This window comes from Pristiophorus japonicus, unplaced genomic scaffold (assembly GCF_044704955.1).
Source record: "Pristiophorus japonicus isolate sPriJap1 unplaced genomic scaffold, sPriJap1.hap1 HAP1_SCAFFOLD_221, whole genome shotgun sequence".
NCBI lineage: Eukaryota > Metazoa > Chordata > Chondrichthyes > Pristiophoridae > Pristiophorus > Pristiophorus japonicus.
In genome coordinates, this window is record NW_027251919.1 from 43,677 (window position 1) to 61,141 (window position 17,465).

At 52.0% G+C, this 17,465-nt stretch overlaps 3 non-coding genes across 3 annotated transcripts; all 3 read left to right on the plus strand.

Moving 5' to 3' along the window:
* The first annotated feature begins 1,326 nt into the window (after window positions 1-1,326).
* trnat-ugu (transfer RNA threonine (anticodon UGU)) lies at window positions 1,327-1,399 on the plus strand. Its single transcript has one exon. It is a non-coding gene; the product is annotated as a tRNA-Thr (tRNA).
* Window positions 1,400-7,829: 6,430 nt separating this feature from the next.
* trnat-ugu (transfer RNA threonine (anticodon UGU)) lies at window positions 7,830-7,902 on the plus strand. Its single transcript has one exon. It is a non-coding gene; the product is annotated as a tRNA-Thr (tRNA).
* A 9,319-nt stretch (window positions 7,903-17,221) lies between these two features.
* trnat-agu (transfer RNA threonine (anticodon AGU)) lies at window positions 17,222-17,294 on the plus strand. The gene has a single exon. It is a non-coding gene; the product is annotated as a tRNA-Thr (tRNA).
* The last annotated feature ends 171 nt before the right edge of the window (window positions 17,295-17,465 follow it).

Consider the following 17,465-nt stretch of genomic DNA (forward strand, 5'->3'; position numbering starts at 1 on the left):
TTCCCCACTCTCTCCCTTTCCCCTTCCCCTGCCTCTCGCTCCACTTTCCCTCACTCCTGCCTTTCTCTTTTCCCTTTCCTTTCAGGTTTTCCCCCTCTCGCTCCCCTCCCCCTCTCTCTCACTCCTTCCGCCTCTCTCCCCTGAACCTCTCTCTCCCCTCCCCTGTCTCCACTCTTCTCACCCCCTCCCTCCTCCCTTTCTCTCCTTCCCTAGCTCTCGCTCTCTCCTTTCCCACCAGACTCTCCCCCTCCCCCTCTGGCTCAATCTCCTCTTCCCCTCCCTCTCTTTTTCCTTCCTCTCTCTTTCCTGCTCCTTCCCCTGTATTTCCCAGAGCAGCTGGCTCCATTGCTCAGGGGTTCGAGCACTGGTCTAGTAAACCAGCGGTCGTGAGTTCAAGTCTCACTGAGACCTACTCAAAATTAACTCAATATTTAAATTCACTGTTAGTTCACAAAAGTTATAAATATAAAACAGCTCTGAGACCGACCCTGAAAGAAAACTCTCCTTCTCCATCTCTTCCTGCTGACCCCATCACTACACATTCTGCCTTTTTACGCTCTCTCGCTTTCCCCGTTTCTCTTTATCACTCATTCACCTTTCTCCCCTTCCCCACTCTCTCCCCTTCCCCACTCTCTCTCACCCATTCCCTTTCTCTCCTCTACCCAATTCTTCCTCTCGGTCCTCTTCCCCCATCCCTCACTCTCTTCTCCCCTTCCCTCTCTCTCTCCCCTTCCCCCGTCGCTCTTGCACCTTCCCCCTTCTCCCTCTCTCCTTCCCCGCTGTCTCCCCTTCCCCCATCTCTCCCCCCCTCTCTCTCCCCTTCTCTCTCTCCCTCCCCTTCCCCCTCACTCTCTCCCTTTCCCCCTCTCGCTCCCCTTCCACTTTCGCTTACTGCTTCCTCTCTCCCTTTTCATTTTCTCCCCCACTCTCTCTCCCTTCCCCTTTCTCCACTCTTCTCGCCCCCTCCCTCCTCCCTTTATCTTCTTCCCTCGCTCTCGCTCTCCCCTTTCCCATCAGACTCTCCCCCTCCCCCTCTGGCCCATTCCCCCCTCTCAGTCTCCCCTCCTCCTCTCTCTCACTCCTTCCGCCTCTCTCCCCTGAACCTCTCTCTCCCCTCCCCTGTCTCCACTCTTCTCGCTCCCTCCCTCCTCCCTTCATCTTCTTCCCTCGCTCTCGCTCTCCCCTTTCCCATCAGACTCTCCCCCTACCCCTCTGGCCCATTCCCCCCTCTCTCTCTCCCCTTCCCCCTCTCTCTCACTCCTTCCACTCACTCTTTTCCCTTCCCCTCTCTTTCCTGTTCCTTCCCCTGTTTTTCACAAAACAGGTGGCTCCATAGCTCAGGGGTTAGAGCACTGGTCTTGTAAACCAGGGGTCGTGAGTTCAAATCTCACTGGGGCCTACTCAAAATTAGTTCAGTATTTAAATTCACCATCAATTAACAAAGACTTTAATTATAATTATTAAACAGCTCTGAGACCGACCCTGAAACAGAAGACTCTCCTGTTCTCACTTTGCCCCCTGAGCCGTCCTTTCCCCTTCTCCATCTCACCCTGATTTACCCATCACTACACATTTGCCTCTTTTTACTCTTACCCGCTCTCTCACTTTCCCCGTTTCTCTTTATCACTCATTCCCCTCTCTCTCCTCTTCCCCACTTTCTCTCTCTGCTTCCCTCTCTCTCCCCTTTCCCCCCCCTTCCCCTTCCCCCTCCCTTTCTCCCTTCCCCCTCTCTCTCCCCTTTCCCCCCCTTCCCCCTCCCTCTCTTTGCTTCACTCTCTCTCTCCCCTCCCCCCTCTCTCTCCCCTTACCCCCTCTCTCCGTCCACTGTTGATCCTTCCCCTCTCCCTTTTCATTTTCTCCGCCACTCTCTCTCTCTCCTCCCCTGTCTCCCTCCCTCACTCCCTCCCTCCTCCCTTTCTCTCCTTCCCTCGCTCTCGCTCTCCCCATTCCCATCAGACTCTCTCCCTTCCCTCTGGCCCATTCCCCACTCTCTCCCTTTCGCTCTCCCCACGCTCTCCCCTCCCCCATTCTCTCCCCTACCCCGCTCTCTCCCCTTCCCCCTCTCTCCCCTTCCCCCCAGTCCCCTTCCCGCTCTTAAACACTCGTTATACTCTCTCTCACTCCTACCACTCGCTCCCTTCCCCCTCTCTCCCATTCACCGCTCTCTCACTCCTTCACCGCTCTCTCCCCCTCCCTCCCTATCTTTCCCCTACCCGACTATCTCTGGACCCTTCCCCTCTCTCTCCCCTTCCCCTCTCTCTCACTCCTTCCACTCTCTCTTTTCCCTTCCCCTCTCTTTCCTGCTCCTTCCCCTGTATTTCCCTGTGCAGGTGACTCCATAGCTCAGGGGTTAGAGCACTGGTCTAATAAACCAGGGGTCATAGATTCAAATATCACTGGGGTCTACTCAAAATTAGCTCAGTATTTAAATTATAAATATTAAACAGCTGTGAGACCGACCCGAGATCAAAAAACTCTCCTGTTCTCCTTTCACCGTCTTACCCATCCTTTCCCCTTCTCCCTCTCTACCTGCTTTCCACATTCTGCCTCTTTTTACTCTTACCCGCTCTCTCGCTTTCCCCGTTTCTCTTTATCACTCATTCCCCTCTCTCTCCCCTTCCCCTCTCTCTCCCCTTCCCCTCTCTCTTTCCAATTCCCCCCTCTCTCACATCTTCCACTCTCTCATCCGTTCCATCTCTCTTCACTTCTCATTTCCTCCTCCCTCTCCCTCTCCTTCCCCTCCCCCTCCCTCTTGCTCCCCTTCCCCCTCTCTCCCTCCCCTTCCCCCTCCCCCTCTCCCTCTACCCTTCCACCTCCTCCTCTCTCTCTCGCCTTCCCCTCTCTCTCCTTCCACTGTCGCTCACTCCTTCGCCTCTCCCTTTTCATTTTCTCCCCCACTCTCTCCCTCCCCTCCCCTGTCTCCACTTTTTACGCCCACTCCCTCCTCCCTTTCTCTCCTTCCCTCGCTCTCGCTCTCCCCATTCCCATCAGACTCTCCCCCTCCCCCTCTGGCCCATTCCCCCCTCTCTTCCTTTCTCCCTCCCCACTCTCTACCCACTCCCTCCCCTCTCTCTCATCTTCCCCACTCTGTCCCCTTCCCAACTCTCTCTCCCGTCTTCCCCTTCACTCCCTCTCTCCCCTTCCCCCCTCTCTCCGCCTCTCTCTCTCCCCTTCCCCTCTCTCTCCCCTTCCCCACTCTCTCCCCTTCCTCTCTCCCTCCCCTTCCCCACTCTCTCCCCTTCACCACTCTCTCCCCTTCCCCTCTCTCTCCCCTTCCCCATTCTCTCCCCTTCCCCACTCTCTCCCCTTCCTCTCTCTCTCCCCTTCCCCACTCTCTCCCCTTCCCCTCTCTCTCCACTTCCCCACTCTCTCCCCTTCCCCTCTCTCCCCTTCCCCACTCTCTCCACTTCCCCACTCTCTCCCCTTCCTCTCTCTCTCCCCTCCCACTCTCTCCCCCTCCCCACTCTCTCTCCTTCCTCACTCTCTCCCGTTCCCCTCCCACTCTTTCCCCTTCCCCCTCGCTCACACATCTTCCTCTGAGTCACCTGTTCCCTCTCTCTCCTCTACCCATTTTCTTCTCTCTCTCTCTCCTTCCCCCCTCTCTCTCCCCTTCCCCCTCTCTCTCTCCTTCCCCTATCTCACCCCTTCCCCCTGTCTCTCTCCCCTGGAGTATTGTGTACAGTTTTGGTCTCCTAACTTGAGGAAGGACATTCTTGCTATTGAGGGAGTGCAGCAAAGGTTCACCAGACTGATTCCCGGGATGGCAGGACTGACATATGAGGAGAGACTGGATCAACTGGGCCTGTATTCACTGGAGTTCAGAAGAATGAGAGGGGACCTCATAGAAATGTTTAAAATTCTGACGGGTTTAGACAGGTTAGATGCAGGAAGAATGTTCCCAATGTTGGGGAAGTCCAGAACCAGGGGTCACAATCTAAGGTTAAGGGGTAGGCCATTTAGGACCGAGATGAGGAGAGCCTTCTTCACCCAGAGAGTGGTGAACCTGTGGAATTCTCCACCACAGAAAGTTGTTGAGGCCAATTCACTCAATATATTCAAAAAGGAGTTAGATGTAGTCCTTACTACTAGGGGGATCAAGTGGTATGGCGAGAAAGCAGGATTGGGATACTGAGGTTGTATGTTCAGCCATGAACTCATTGAATGGTGGTGCAGGCTCGAAGGGCCGAATGGCCTACTCCTGCACCTATTTCCTATGTTTCTATGTTTCTATGTTTCCCTCACTCTCTCTCCGTTTCCTCCTGCCTCTCTTCCCTTCGCTCACACTCTCTCCCCTCACCCTGTCTCTCTCCCCTTCCCTTGGTATCTCTCTCCTTCCGTCTCTCTCTCCCCTTCCCCTTCCTCGCTCCTTCTATCTCTCTCTCTCCCCTTTTCCGTCTCTCTCTCTCTCCTTTTCCACTGACGCACACACCTTCCCCTCTAACTTTTAATTTTCTCCCCCATTCTCTCCCTCTCCTCCCCTCGTCTCGCCCCCCTCGCACCTCCCTTTCTCTCCTTCCCTCGCTCTCGCTCTCCCCTTTCCCATCAGACTCTCCCCCTCCCCCTCTGGCCCGTTCCCCCCACTCTCCCCTTCTCCCACTTTACCCACTTTCCCCGCTATCCCCGCTCTCTCGAACTCCTTCCCCACTCTCTTCCCTTCTGCCTCTCTCTCACTCCTTCCCCATTCGTTCCCCTTCCCCTCTCTCTTTCCTCTTCCCCCTCTCTCTCACTCCTTCCTCTCGCTCTTTTCCCTTCCCCTCTCTTTCCTGCTCCTTCCCCTGGTTGTACCAGAGCAGGTGGCTCCATAGCTCAGCAGTTAGAGCACTAGCCTAGTAAACAGGGGTCGTGAGTTCAAATCTCACTTGGGCTAGTTCAGTGTTTTAGTTCATCATCAATTAACAAGGGCTTTAATTATAAATATTGAACAGCTCTGAGACTGACCCTGGAACAAAAGGTTCTCCTTTCCCGTCCTTTTCTCTTCTCCAACTTTCCCCATCACGACACGTTCTGTCTCTTTTCCCTTCCCCTTCCCCCTCCCTCTCACATCTTCCTCTCTCTCAAACATTCTCTCTCTCTCCTTTGTCCATTTCCTCCTCATCTCTCTCTCTCTCCTCCCCCTTTCTCTCTCCCCTTCCCCCCCTCTCTCCCTTCCTCCCTCTCTCTCTCCTTCGCTCACTCTCCCTCCTCTCCCCTTCCCCCATTCACCCTCCACCCTCTCCCCTTCCCTCGGTATCTCTCCCCTTTCCCCCTCTCTCCTCTTCCCTTCCCCCTATCTCTCCCCTTTCCCCCTCTCTCCTCTTCCCTTCCCCCTATCTCTCCCCTTCCCCCTCTCTCTTCCCTTCCCCCGCTCTCTCTCTCCCCTTCCACTGTCACTCACTCCTTCCCCTCTCCCTTTTCATTTTCTCCCCCACTCACTCCCTCCCCTCCCCTGTCTCCACTCTTCTCGCCCCCTCCCACCTCCCTTTCTCTCCTTCCCTCGCTCTCGCTCTCCTCTTTCCCATCAGACTCTCCCGCTCCCCCTCTTGTCCATTCCCCCCTCTCTCCCCTTCTCCCTCTCTCCTCTTCCCCCCTCTCTCTCCCCTTCCCCTCCCTCTCTTTCTCCTCCCCCTCTCTCTCTCACTCCTTCCACTCTCTATTTTCCCTTCCACTCTTTTTCCTGCTCCTTCCCCTGTCTTTCCCAGAGCAGGTGGCTCCATAGCTCAGGGGTTGAAGCAGTGGTCTAGTAAACCAAGGGTCGTGGGATTAAATCTCACTGGGGCCTAATTTAGTATTTAAGTACCTGTCTCTCATTCCTCCCTCCCTTTTCTTTCAGGTTCTCCCCCTCTCCGCCCTCCCCCGCTCTCTCTCTCACTCCATCCCCCTCTCCCCCCTGAACATCTCTTTCCGCTTCCTCCCTTTCTCTCCCCTTACCCTCCTCTCTCTCACTCTCTATTCCCTCCCTCCTCTCTCTCTCCTTTCCCTTTCCTTTCAGATTCTTCCCTTCTCCCCCTCTCTCCCCTTCCCTGGAAAATGGTGACATGATAGGTCCAAGTCAGCATGGATTTGTGAAAGGGAAATCATGCTTGACAAATCTTCTGGAATTTTTTGAGGATGTTTCCAGTAAAGTGGACAAAGGAGAACCAGTTGATGTGGTATATTTGGACTTTCAGAAGGCTTTCGACAAGGTCCCACACAAGAGATTAATGTGCAAAGTTAAAGCACATGGGATTGGGGGTAGTGTGCTGACGTGGATTGAGAACTGGTTGTCAGACAGGAAGCAAAGAGTAGGAGTAAACGGGTACTTTTCAGAATGGCAGGCAGTGACTAGTGGAGTGCCGCAAGGTTCTGTGCTGGGGCCCCAGCTGTTTACATTGTACATTAATGATTTAGACGAGGGGATTAAATGCAGTATCTCCAAATTTGCGGATGATACTAAGTTGGGTGGCAGTGTGAGCTGCGAGGAGGATGCTATTAGGCTGCAGAGTGACTTGGATAGGTTAGGTGAGTGGGCAAATGCATGGCAGATGAAGTATAATGTGGATAAATGTGAGGTTATCCACTTTGGTGGTAAAAACAGAGAGACAGACTATTATCTGAATGGTGACAGATTAGGAAAAGGGAAGGTGCAACGAGACCTGGGTGTCATGGTACATCAGTCATTGAAGGTTGGCATGCAGGTACAGCAGGCGGTTAAGAAAGCAAATGGCATGTTGGCCTTCATAGCGAGGGGATTTGAATACAGGGGCAGGGAGGTGTTGCTACAGTTGTACAGGGCCTTGGTGAGGCCACACCTGGAGTATTGTGTACAGTTTTGGTCTCCTAACTTGAGGAAGGACATTCTTGCTATTGAGGGAGTGCAGCGAAGGTTCACCAGACTGATTCCCGGGATGGCGGGACTGACCTATCAAGAAAGATTGGATCAATTGGGCTTGTATTCACTGGAGTTCAGAAGAATGAGAGGGGACCTCATAGAAACGTTTAAAATTCTGACGGGTTTAGACAGGTTAGATGCAGAAAGAATGTTCCCAATGTTGGGGAAGTCCAGAACCAGGGGTCACAGTCTGAGGATAAGGGGTAAGCCATTTAGGACCGAGATGAGGAGAAACTTCTTCACCCAGAGAGTGGTGAACCTGTGGAATTCTCTACCACAGAAAGTAGTTGAGGCCAATTCACTAAATATATTCAAAAGGGAGTTAGATGAAGTCCTTACTACTCGGGGGATCAAGGGTTATGGCGAGAAAGCAGGAAGGGGGTACTGAAGTTTCATGTTCAGCCATGAACTCATTGAATGGCGGTGCAGGCTAGAAGGGCTGAATGGCCTGCTCCTGCACCTATTTTCTATGTTTCTATGTTTCTATGTTTCCCCTCTCTTTCCGTTCCCCATCTCTCTCCCCTTCCCCTTCCCTCTTTCCTACTCCTTCCCTTCTCTCTCCCCCCTTCTACATTCTACATTCTCCCCACCTCCCCATCTCCCCTTCCCCTCCCTGTCTCCCCTTCCCCCTCTCTCACTCCTTTCCCTCTCTTCCCTTCCCCTTCACTTCTCTCCTCTCCCCCTGTCTCACTCCCCTTCTGCTCCCTCCTCTTCTTCACGCTTTTTCACTCCTTCCCCCTTTCTTCCCTTCACCTCTCTTTCCCCGTCCCTCTCTCTCTCCCCTGCCCCTCTCTCTTTCTCCTAATCTACCCTTCCCTCTCTCCCTCACTCCTTCACCACTCTCTCCCGTTCCTCTCCCTCTCTCTTCCCTTCCACTCTCTCTCACTCCTTCCACTCTCGCTCTCCCCTTCCCCTCTCACTTCTGCCTTGTCTCCCTTCCCCTCTCTTTCCTGTCCCTTCCACTGTCATCATTAAAGCAGGTGGCTGCATAGCTCAGGGGTTAGAGCTCTGGTCTTGTAAACCAGGGGTTGTGAGTTTAAATCTCACTGGGGCTTACTTAAAATTAGTTTAGTATTTAAATATGCCTCTCTCTCTTCTGCCTCTGGCTTTTCACTTTTCCTTTTCCTTTCAGACTCCCCCCTTCTACCTTTCTCTCTCTCTCCTTTTCCCCTCTTTTTCCTCTCCTTGCCCCCTCCCCACCTCCCCCCTCTCTCTCCCCCCATCATAAAAGGTTTATAAAACAACATCACTTTGTTCACAGTACTTGTAGCAGCACTTGTGTGCTGAGAGATTTGCTTAGTATTGTCACTGGTGGCAATAAACACCTGGGCTATCGCTATGGCCTTACTCAAGGTTGGGGTCTCTCCAGTCAAAAGTTTGCGAAGTGCAGTTTCGTGGCCAATGCCAAGCACAAAGAAGTCCTTGAGCATGTGCTCCAAATGTCCTTCAAAATTTGCAATGTCCTGCAAGGCCCCTTAGCTCGGTGACATAGCTTGCCACTTCCTGGCCTTCAGACCTCTTGTACGTGTAGAACCGGTACCTCGCCATCAGAACACTTTCCTTCGGGTTCCGATGCTCCCGGACCAGTGTGCACAACTCATCGTATGATTTCTCTGTGGGTTTCGCTGGAGCAAGCAGGTTTTTCATGAGGCCATACGTTGGTGCCCTGCAAACGGTGAGGAGAATCGCCCTTCGTTTGGCAGCGTTCGCTTCTCCTTCCATCTCGTTGGCCACGAAGTATTGGTCGAGTCGCTTCATGAAGGTTTCCCAATCATCTCCCTCCGAAAATTTCTCCAGGATGCCCGCTGTTCTCTGCATCGTTGGGTTCGTCATCTGTATCTCGTCGCCAGTTGTTGTATATGAATAAAGAGTCTGACCAGATACTGCGGGCTCAAAGCAAAGTGTGACCTTAGTCTTTTATTACAGGTCTCCAGAGTGCCTCTCCAGCCTGTGAGGCATCCTTAAGTACAGGTGCTCTCAAGGGATTGTGGGAGCCCTTGGGACTCCAGGGGATGAGCCCTCTGGTGGTTACACAAGGTATTTATAGGTTTACATATATAACACCCATCATGACCCGTTCTACATCTTTTTACCCCTCTCTCCCTTTCCCACCATCTTGCTTTCCCCGTCTCTCACTCATTCCCCTCTCTCACTCTCTCCCATCTCCTTCGCCTCACCCTCTCACCTTCCCCCCTCTCCCTCTCTCCCCTACCCACTCTCTCCACCCTCTCTCCCCTTCTCTCTCTCCCTTCCCCATCACAACACATTCTACATCTTTATTTCCCTCTCCCCCCTTCCCCCTCCCTCACTTCACCCTCTCTACTTCATTCTTTCCTCACTCCTTCCCTCTCCCTCCCCCTCCCCTTCCTCTCTCTTTCCCCCTTCCCCTCTCACTCCCGTCTTCCCACTCTCCCCCTGCTCCTCTCTCCTCCCTCTCATTCCTTCCCCTCTTGCTCCCTTTCCCCTCCCTCTCTCTCCCATACCCCTCTCTCTTCCTCCCTGTCTCACCTTCCCTCTCTCACTCCATCCACTCTTTCTCCCCTTCCCCCTCTTTCTCTCACTCCTTCCACTCTCTCTTTTCCCTTCCCCTCTCTTTCCTGCTCCTTCCCCTGTTTTGTTCAGAGTAGGTGGCTCCATAGCTCAGGGTGTAGCGTATTGGCATTGTAAACCAGGGGTTGTGGGTTCAAGTCTCAATGGGGCCTAATTTGCTATTTAAATACCCCTTTCCTTTCAGGTTCTCTCCCTCTATCTGATCTACATTTTTCCCCTTCCTCCCTCCCACTCTTGCTCTCTTCCCTCCCTCCTCTCTCCTTTCCTTTTCCTTTAACATAAGAATTAGGAACAGGAGTAGGCCATCTTGCCCCTCGAGCCTGCTCTGCCATTCAACAAGATCATGGCTGATCTGGCCGTGGACTCAGCTCCACTTACCCGCCCGCTCCCCGTAACCCTTAATTCCCTTATTGGTTAAAAATCTATCTATCTGTAACTTGAACACATTCAATGAGCTAGCCTCAACTGCTTCCTTGGGCAGAGAATTCCACAGATTCACAACCCTCTGGGAGAAGAAATTCCTTCTCAACTCGGTTTTAAATTGGCTCCCCCGTATTTTGAGGCTGTGCCCCCTAGTTCTGGTCTCCCCGACCAGTGGAAACAACCTCACTGCCTCGATCTTGTCTATCCCTTTCATTATTTTAAATGTTTCTATAAGATTACCCCTCATCCTTCTGAACTCCAACGACTAAAGACCCAGTCTATTCCATCTATCATCATAAGGTAACCCCCTCATCTCCGGAATCGTCTCTGTACTCCCACCTAGTGAATCATCTCTGCACCCCCTCCAAAGCTAGTATATCCTTCCTGAAGTAAGGTGACCAAAACTGCACGCAGTACTCCAGGTGCGGCCTCACCAATACCCTGTACAGTTGCAGCAGGACCTCCCTGCTTTTGGACTCCATCCCTCTCGCAATGAAGGCCAACATTCCATTCCCCATCCTGATTACCTGCTGCACCTGCAAACTAACTTTTTGGGATTCATGCACAAGGACCCCAGGTCCCTCTGCACAGCAGCATGTTGTAATTTCTCCCCATTCAAATAATATTCCCTTTTACTGTTTTTTTTCCCCAAGATGGATGACCTCACATTTTCCGACATTGTATTCCATCTGCCAAACCTTAGCCCATTCGCTTAACCTATCTAAATCTCTTTGCAGCATCTCTGTGTCCTCTACACAACCCGCTTTCCCACTAATCTTTGTGTCATCTGCAAATTTTGTTACACTACACTCTGTCCCCTCTTCCAGGTCATCTATGTATATTGTAAACAGTTGTGGTCCCAGCACCGATCCCTGTGGCACACCACTAACCACCAATTTCCAACCCGAAAAGGACCCATTTATCCCGACTCTCTGCTTTCTGTTCGCCATCCAATTCTCTATCCATGCTAATACATTTCCTCTGACTCCGCGTACCTCTATCTTCTGCAGTAACCTTTTGTGTGGCACCTTATCGAATGCCTTTTGGAAATCTAAATACACCACATCCATCGGTACACCTCTATCCACCATGCTCATTATATCCTCAAAGAATTCCAGTAAATTAGTTAAACATGATTTTCCCTTCATGAATCCATGCTGCATCTGCTTGATTGCACTATTCCTATCTAGATGTCCCGCTATTTCTTCCTTAATGATAGTTTCAAGCATTTTCCCCACTGCAGATGTTAAACTAACCGGCCTATAGTTACCTGCCTTTTGTCTGCCCCCTTTTTAAAACAGAGGCATTACATTAGCTGCTTTCCAATCCGCTGGTACCTCCCCAGAGTCCAGAGAATTTTGGTAGATTATTACAAATGCATCTGCTGTAACTTCCGCCATCTCTTTTAATACCCTGGGATGCATTTCATCAGGACTAGGGGACTTGTCTACGTTGAGTCCCATGAGCCTGTCCAGCACTACCCCCCTAGTGATAGTGATTGTCATTCCCACATTCCTGTGACCGGCAATTTTTGGCATGGTTTTTGTGTCTTCCACTGTGAAGACTGAAGCAAAATAATTGTTTAAAGTCTCAGCCATTTCCACATTTCCCATTATTAAATCCACCTTCTAATCTTCTAAGGGACCAACATTTACTTTAGTCACTCTTTTCCGTTTTATATATCTGTAAAAGCTTTTACTATCTGTTTTTATGTTTTGTGCAAGTTTACCTTCGTAATCTATCTTTCCTTTCTTTATTGCTTTTTTAGTCATTCTTTGCTGTTGTTTAAAATGTTCCCAATCTTCTAGTTTCCCACTAACCTTGGCCACCTTATATGCATTGGTCTTTAATTTGATACTCTCCTTTATTTCCTTGGTTATCCACGGCTGGTTATCCCTTCTCTTTCCACCCTTCTTTTTCACTGGAATATATTTTTGTTGCGCACTATGAAAGAGCTCCTTAAAAGTCCTCCACTGTTCCTCAATTGTGCCACCGTTTAGTCCTTGTTTCCAGTCTAACTCTGCCCTCATCCCACTGTAGTCCCCTTTGTTTCAGCATAGTACGTTCGTTTCTGACACAACTTCCTCACCCTCAATCTGTATTACAAATTCAACCATACTGTGATCACTCATTCCGAGAGGATCTTTTACTCAGAGATCGTTTATTTTTCCTGTCTCATTACACAGGACCAGATCGAAGATAGCTTGCTCTCTTGTAGGTTCTGTAACATACTGTTCTAAGAACAATCCCGTATGCATTCTATGAATTCCTCCTCCAGGCTACCCTGTGCGATTTGATTTGAACAATCGATATGTAGGTTAAAATCCTCCATGACTACTGCCGTTCCTTTTTCACATGCCTCCATTATTCCTCCATTATTCCCTTGATTATTGCCCGCCCCACTCGCTCTCTCCCCTTCCCCTCCCTGTCTCCCCTTCCCCCTCTTTCTCACTCCTTCCCCTCTCTTCCCTTCCCCTTCACTTCTCTCCCCTCCCCCTGTCTCACTCCCCTTCTGCTCTCTCCTCTGCTTCACTCTTTCTCACTCCTCTACCGCTCTCTCCCATTCTCCCTCTCTTTCCCTTCTCCATCTCTCCCCTTCCCCTCCCCCTCCCTCTCTTTACCCTTCCCCTCTCTCTTCCCTCTTTCCTACTCCTTCCCTTCTCTCTCCACTCTTCTACATTCTCCCCACCTCGCTCACTCCCCTTCCCCTCCCTGTCTCCCCTCCCCACCTCACTCTCTCCCCTTCCCCTCCCTGTCTCCCCTCCCCGCATCGCTCTCTCCCCTTCCTCTTCCTGTCTCCCCTTCCCCCTCTCTCTCACTCCATCCCCTCTCTCTCCCCTTCCCCCTCTCTCTCACTCCTTCCCCTCTCTCTCCCCTTCCCCCTCTCTCTCACTCCATCCCCTCTCTCTCCCCTTCCCCCTCTCTCTCACTCCTTCCCCTCTCTCTCCCCTTCCCCGTCTCTCTCACTCCTTCCCCTCTCTCTCCCCTTCCCCCTCTCTCTCACTCATTCCCCTCTCTCTCCCCTTCCCTGTCTCTCTCACTTCTTCCACTCGTTCTTTTCCCTTCCCCTCTCTTTCCTGCTCCTTCCCCTTTCTTTTGCAGAGCAGGTGGCTCCATAGCTCAGGGGTTAGAGCACTGGTCTAATAAACCAGGGGTAGTGAGTTCAAATCTCACTTTCTCACTTATTCTCCTTTCTCTCTTTTCTATTCCTACTCCTTTCCCTGTTGCCTTCTGGAAATGTGGCTGAATAGCTCTGGGGTTAGAGCACGAGACTTATAAACCATTGGTTGTGAGTTCAAATCGTTCTCGGGCCTACTCAAAATTAACTTAGTATTTAAACGAACCATCAATTAACAAGGGCTTTAATTATAAATATAAAATAGCACCAAAACCGACCCTGGAACAACAGGCTCCCCTCACACCCTTCCAAAGCCCTCTCTGCCTTCCCCATCACGACCCATTCTACATCTTTTTACCCTGTCTTTCACTCATTCCCCTCTGCCCCTTTCCCCTCAATCGCCTCACCCTCTCTCCTTCCCCCTCACTACCATTCCCCTCTCTCTCCCCTTCCCCACTCTTGCTCTCCCCTTCCCTCTCTACTTTCATTCACTCCCCACTCCTTCCCCTCTCTCTCCTTCCTCGTCGATCTTACTTCTCTCCCTAACCCCTCTGTCCGCTAACCACTCCTTCCCCCTCTCTCCTCTTCCCTCTCTCACTCCATCCACTCTCTCCCTCCCTTCCACACACTCTCTCCCCTTCCCCTCTATTTCCTCTCCCTCTCTGTCTCTCCCCTTCCCCTCTCTCTTCCTCCTTGTCTCCCCTTCCCTCTCTCTCTCACTCCTTCCCCAAACACCCCCTTCTCCCTCTCTCTCACTCCTTCCCCATTCGCTCCCCTTCCCCTCTCTCTCCCCTTCTCCCTCTCTTTCACTCCTTCCACTCTCTCTTTTCCCTTCCCCTCTCTTTCCTGTTCCTTCCCCTATCTGCACCAGAAGAGGTGGCTCTATAGCTCAGGGGTTAGAGAGCGGGTCTCGTAAACGAAGGGTCATGGGTTTAAATCTCACTGCGGCCTGCTCAAGATTAGCTCAGTATTTAAATTCACTGTCAATTAAACAAGTGCTTTAATTATAAAAATTAAACCGCCCCGAGACCCACCCTGGAACAAAAGGTTGTTCTTTTCACTTCTCCAACTTTCCACATCACGACACGTTCTGTCTCTTTTCCCTTCCCCTTACCCCTCCCTCTCACAACTTCCTCTCTCTTAAACATTCCCTCTCTCTCCTCTGTCCATTTCCTTCCCTCTCTCTTTCTCCTCCCCCTCTCTCTCTCCCCTTCCCCCTCTCTCTACCTTCCCCCCTCTCTCTCTCCTCCCCTATCTCACCCCTTCCCCCATCTCTCTTCCCTTTGCTCACTCTCTCTTCTCTCTCCTCTCCCCTACCCCTCTTCACCCTCCACCTTCTCTCCTTCCCTCGGTATCTCTCCCCTTTTCCTCTCTCCCCGACCCACTCTCTCCACCCTCTCTCCCCTTCTCTCTCTCCCCTCCCGCTTTCTCTCCTCATCCCCCTGTCTCTCTTTCCCCTTCCTCTCTCTCTCTCACTTGCCCCTCTCTTTCCCCTTCCCTCTCGCTCTCACTCCTTCCACTCCCTCTTTTCCCTTCCCCTCTCTTTCCTACTCCTTTCCCTGTTGTCATCTGCAAATGCAGCTTAGTAGCTCAGGGGTTAGAGCACTAGACTTATAAACCATTGGTTGTATGTTCAAATCTTACTGGGGACTACTCAAAATACACCATCAATTAACAAGGGCTTTAATTATAAATATTAAACAGCTCCAAGACTGACGATACAACAACATCCACTCTCGCTCTCCCCTTCCTCTCTTCCTCCATGTCTCCCCTTCCACTGTCGCTCAGTCCTTCTTTTCTCCCCCACTCTCTCTCTCCCCTCCCCTGTCTCCACTCTTCCCACCCCCTCCCTCCTCCCTTTCTCTCCTTCCCTCGCTCTCGCTCTCCCCTTTCCCATCAGACTGTCCCCATTCCACCTTCCCTTCCCTCTCTTTTTCCTTCCTCTCTCTTTCCTGCTCCTTCCCTTGTCTTCCCCAAAACCGGTGGCTCCTTAGCTCAGGGGTTAGAGCATTGGTACAGTAAACCAGGGGTCGTGAGTTCAAGTCTCACTGGGGCCTACTCAAAATTAACCTCAGTGTTTAAATTCACTGATAAATATAAAGCAGCTTTGAGACCGACCCTGACAGAAAACTCTCCTTCTCCCTCTCTTCCTGCTTTCCCCATCACTACACATTCTGCCTCTTTTTACGCTCTCTCGCTTTCCCCGTTTCTCTTTATCACTCATTCCCCTCTCTCCCCTTCCCCTCTCTCTCTCTCCTTCCCCTCTCTCTCCTTCCCCTCTCTCTCCTTCCCCCTCTCTCCCCTGCCCCTCTCGCTCCTCTTTCCCCATCCCTCACTCTCTTCTACCCTTCCCTCTCTCTCTCTCCTTCCCCCGTCGCTCTCACACCTTCCCCCTTCTCCCTCTCCCCTTCCCTCGTTATCTCTCTCCTTCCCCGCTGTCTCCACTTCCCCCCATCTCTCTCCCCCCTCTCTCTCCCCTTCCCCATCCCCATTTCTCTCCCCTTCGCTCTCTCCCTCCCCTTTTCCCCCTCTCTCTCCCTTCCCCCTCTCTCTCTCCCTTTCCCCCTCTCTCTCCCTTTCCCTCTCTCTCTCCCTTTCCCCCTCTCTCTCCCCTTCCACTTTCGCTCACACCTTCCTCTCTCCCTTTTCATTTTCTCCCCTTCCCTCTCTCTCTCTCCTTCCCAAGTCGCTCTCGCACCTTCCCCTTCTCCCTCTCCCCTTCCCTCGCTATCTCTCTCCTTCCCCCTGTCTCTGATCCCCCCATCTCTCGCCTTCCCCCCTCTCTCTCCCCTTCCCCTTCCCCATTTCTCTCCCCTTCCCTCTCTCCCTCCCCTTCCCTCTCTCCCTTCCCTTCCCCCACTCTCTCTCTCCCTTTCCCTCTCTTTCTCCCCTTCCACTGTCGCTCACTCCTTCCCCTCTCCCTTTTCATTTTCTCCCCCACTCTCCCTCCCCTCCCCTGTCTCCACTCTTCTCGCCCCCCCCCTCCCTCCTCCCTTTATCTCCTTTTCTCGCTTTCACTCTCCCCTTCTGCATCAGACTCCCCCTCCCCCTCTGGCCCATTCCCTCCTCTCTCCCCTTCTCCCTCTCTCTCCCCTTCCTCCAGCCTCTCTCACTCCTTCCACTCTCTCTTTTCCCTTCCCCTCTCTTTCCTGCTCCTTCCCCTGTCTTTAATGGAGTAGGTGGCTCCATAGCTCAGGGTTGAGAGCACTGGTCTAGTAAACCAGGGGTCGTGGGTTCAATTCTATCTGGGGCATAATTTATTATTTAAATACCTGTCTCTTATTCCTCCCACTTTTCCCTTTCCTTTCAGGTTCTCCCCCTCTCTCTCACTTCTTTCCCCTTCCCCTCCTCTCTCTCACTACTTCCCCACTCTCTTCCCTCCCTCCTCTTACTCTCTTTTCCCTTTCCTTTCAGATTCTTCCCTTCTCCCTCTATCTCACTCCTTCCCCATTCGCTCCCCTTCCCCTCTCTCTTTACTCTTCCCCCTCTCTCTCACTCCTTCCAGTCGCTCTTTTCCCTTCCCCTCCCTTTCCTGCACCTTCCCCTGACTTCCCCAAAGCAGCTGGCTCCATAGCTCAGGGGTTAGAGCACTGGTCTCGTGAACCAGGGGCCGTGATATGAAATCTCACTTAGGCCTACTCAAAATTAGCTCAGTGTTTTAGTTCATCGTCAATTCACAAGGGCTTTAATTATAAATATTAAACAGCTCCGAGACTGACCATGGAACAAAAGGTTCTCCTTTCCCTTCCTTTTCTCTTCTCCAACTTTCCCCATCACGACACGTTCTGTCTCCTTTCCCTTCCCCTTCCCCCCCCCTCTCACATCTTCCTCTCTCTCAAACATTCCCTCTCTTTCCTTTGTCCATTTCCTCCTCCTCTCTCTCTCTCTCTCTCTCTCTGCTCCCTCTTTCTCTCTCCCCTTCCCCCTCTCTCTTCTCTTCCCCCTCTCTCTCTCCCCTTCCACTGTCACTCACTCCTTCCCCTCTCCCTTTTCATTTTCTCCCCCACTCTCTCCCTCCCCTCCCCTGTCTCCACTCTTCTCGCCCCCTCCAACCTCCCTTTCTCTCCTTCCCTCGCTCTCGCTCTCCCCTTTCCGATCAGACTCTCACCCTACCCACTCTGGCCCATTCCCCCCTCTCTCCCCTTCTCCCTCTCTCCTCTTCCCCCCTCTCTCTCCCCTTCCCCTCCCTCGCTTTCTCCTCCCCCTCTCTCTCACTCCTTCCAGTCGCTCTTTTCCATTCCGCTCCCTTTCTTGCTCCTTCCCCTGACTTCCCCAAAGCAGGTGGCTCCGTAGCTCAGGGGTTAGATCACTGGTCTAGTAAACCAGGGGTCGTGAGTTCAAGTCTCACTGGTGCCTAATTTAGTATTTAAGTACCTGTCTCTCATTCCTCCCACTCTTTTCCCTTTTCTTTCAGGTTCTCCCTCTCTCTGCCCTCCCCCTCTCTCTCTCTCAGTCCTTCCCCCTCTCTCTCCTTAACATCTCTTTCCCTTTCCTCCCCCTCTCTCTCCTTCCCCTCCCTCCTCTCTC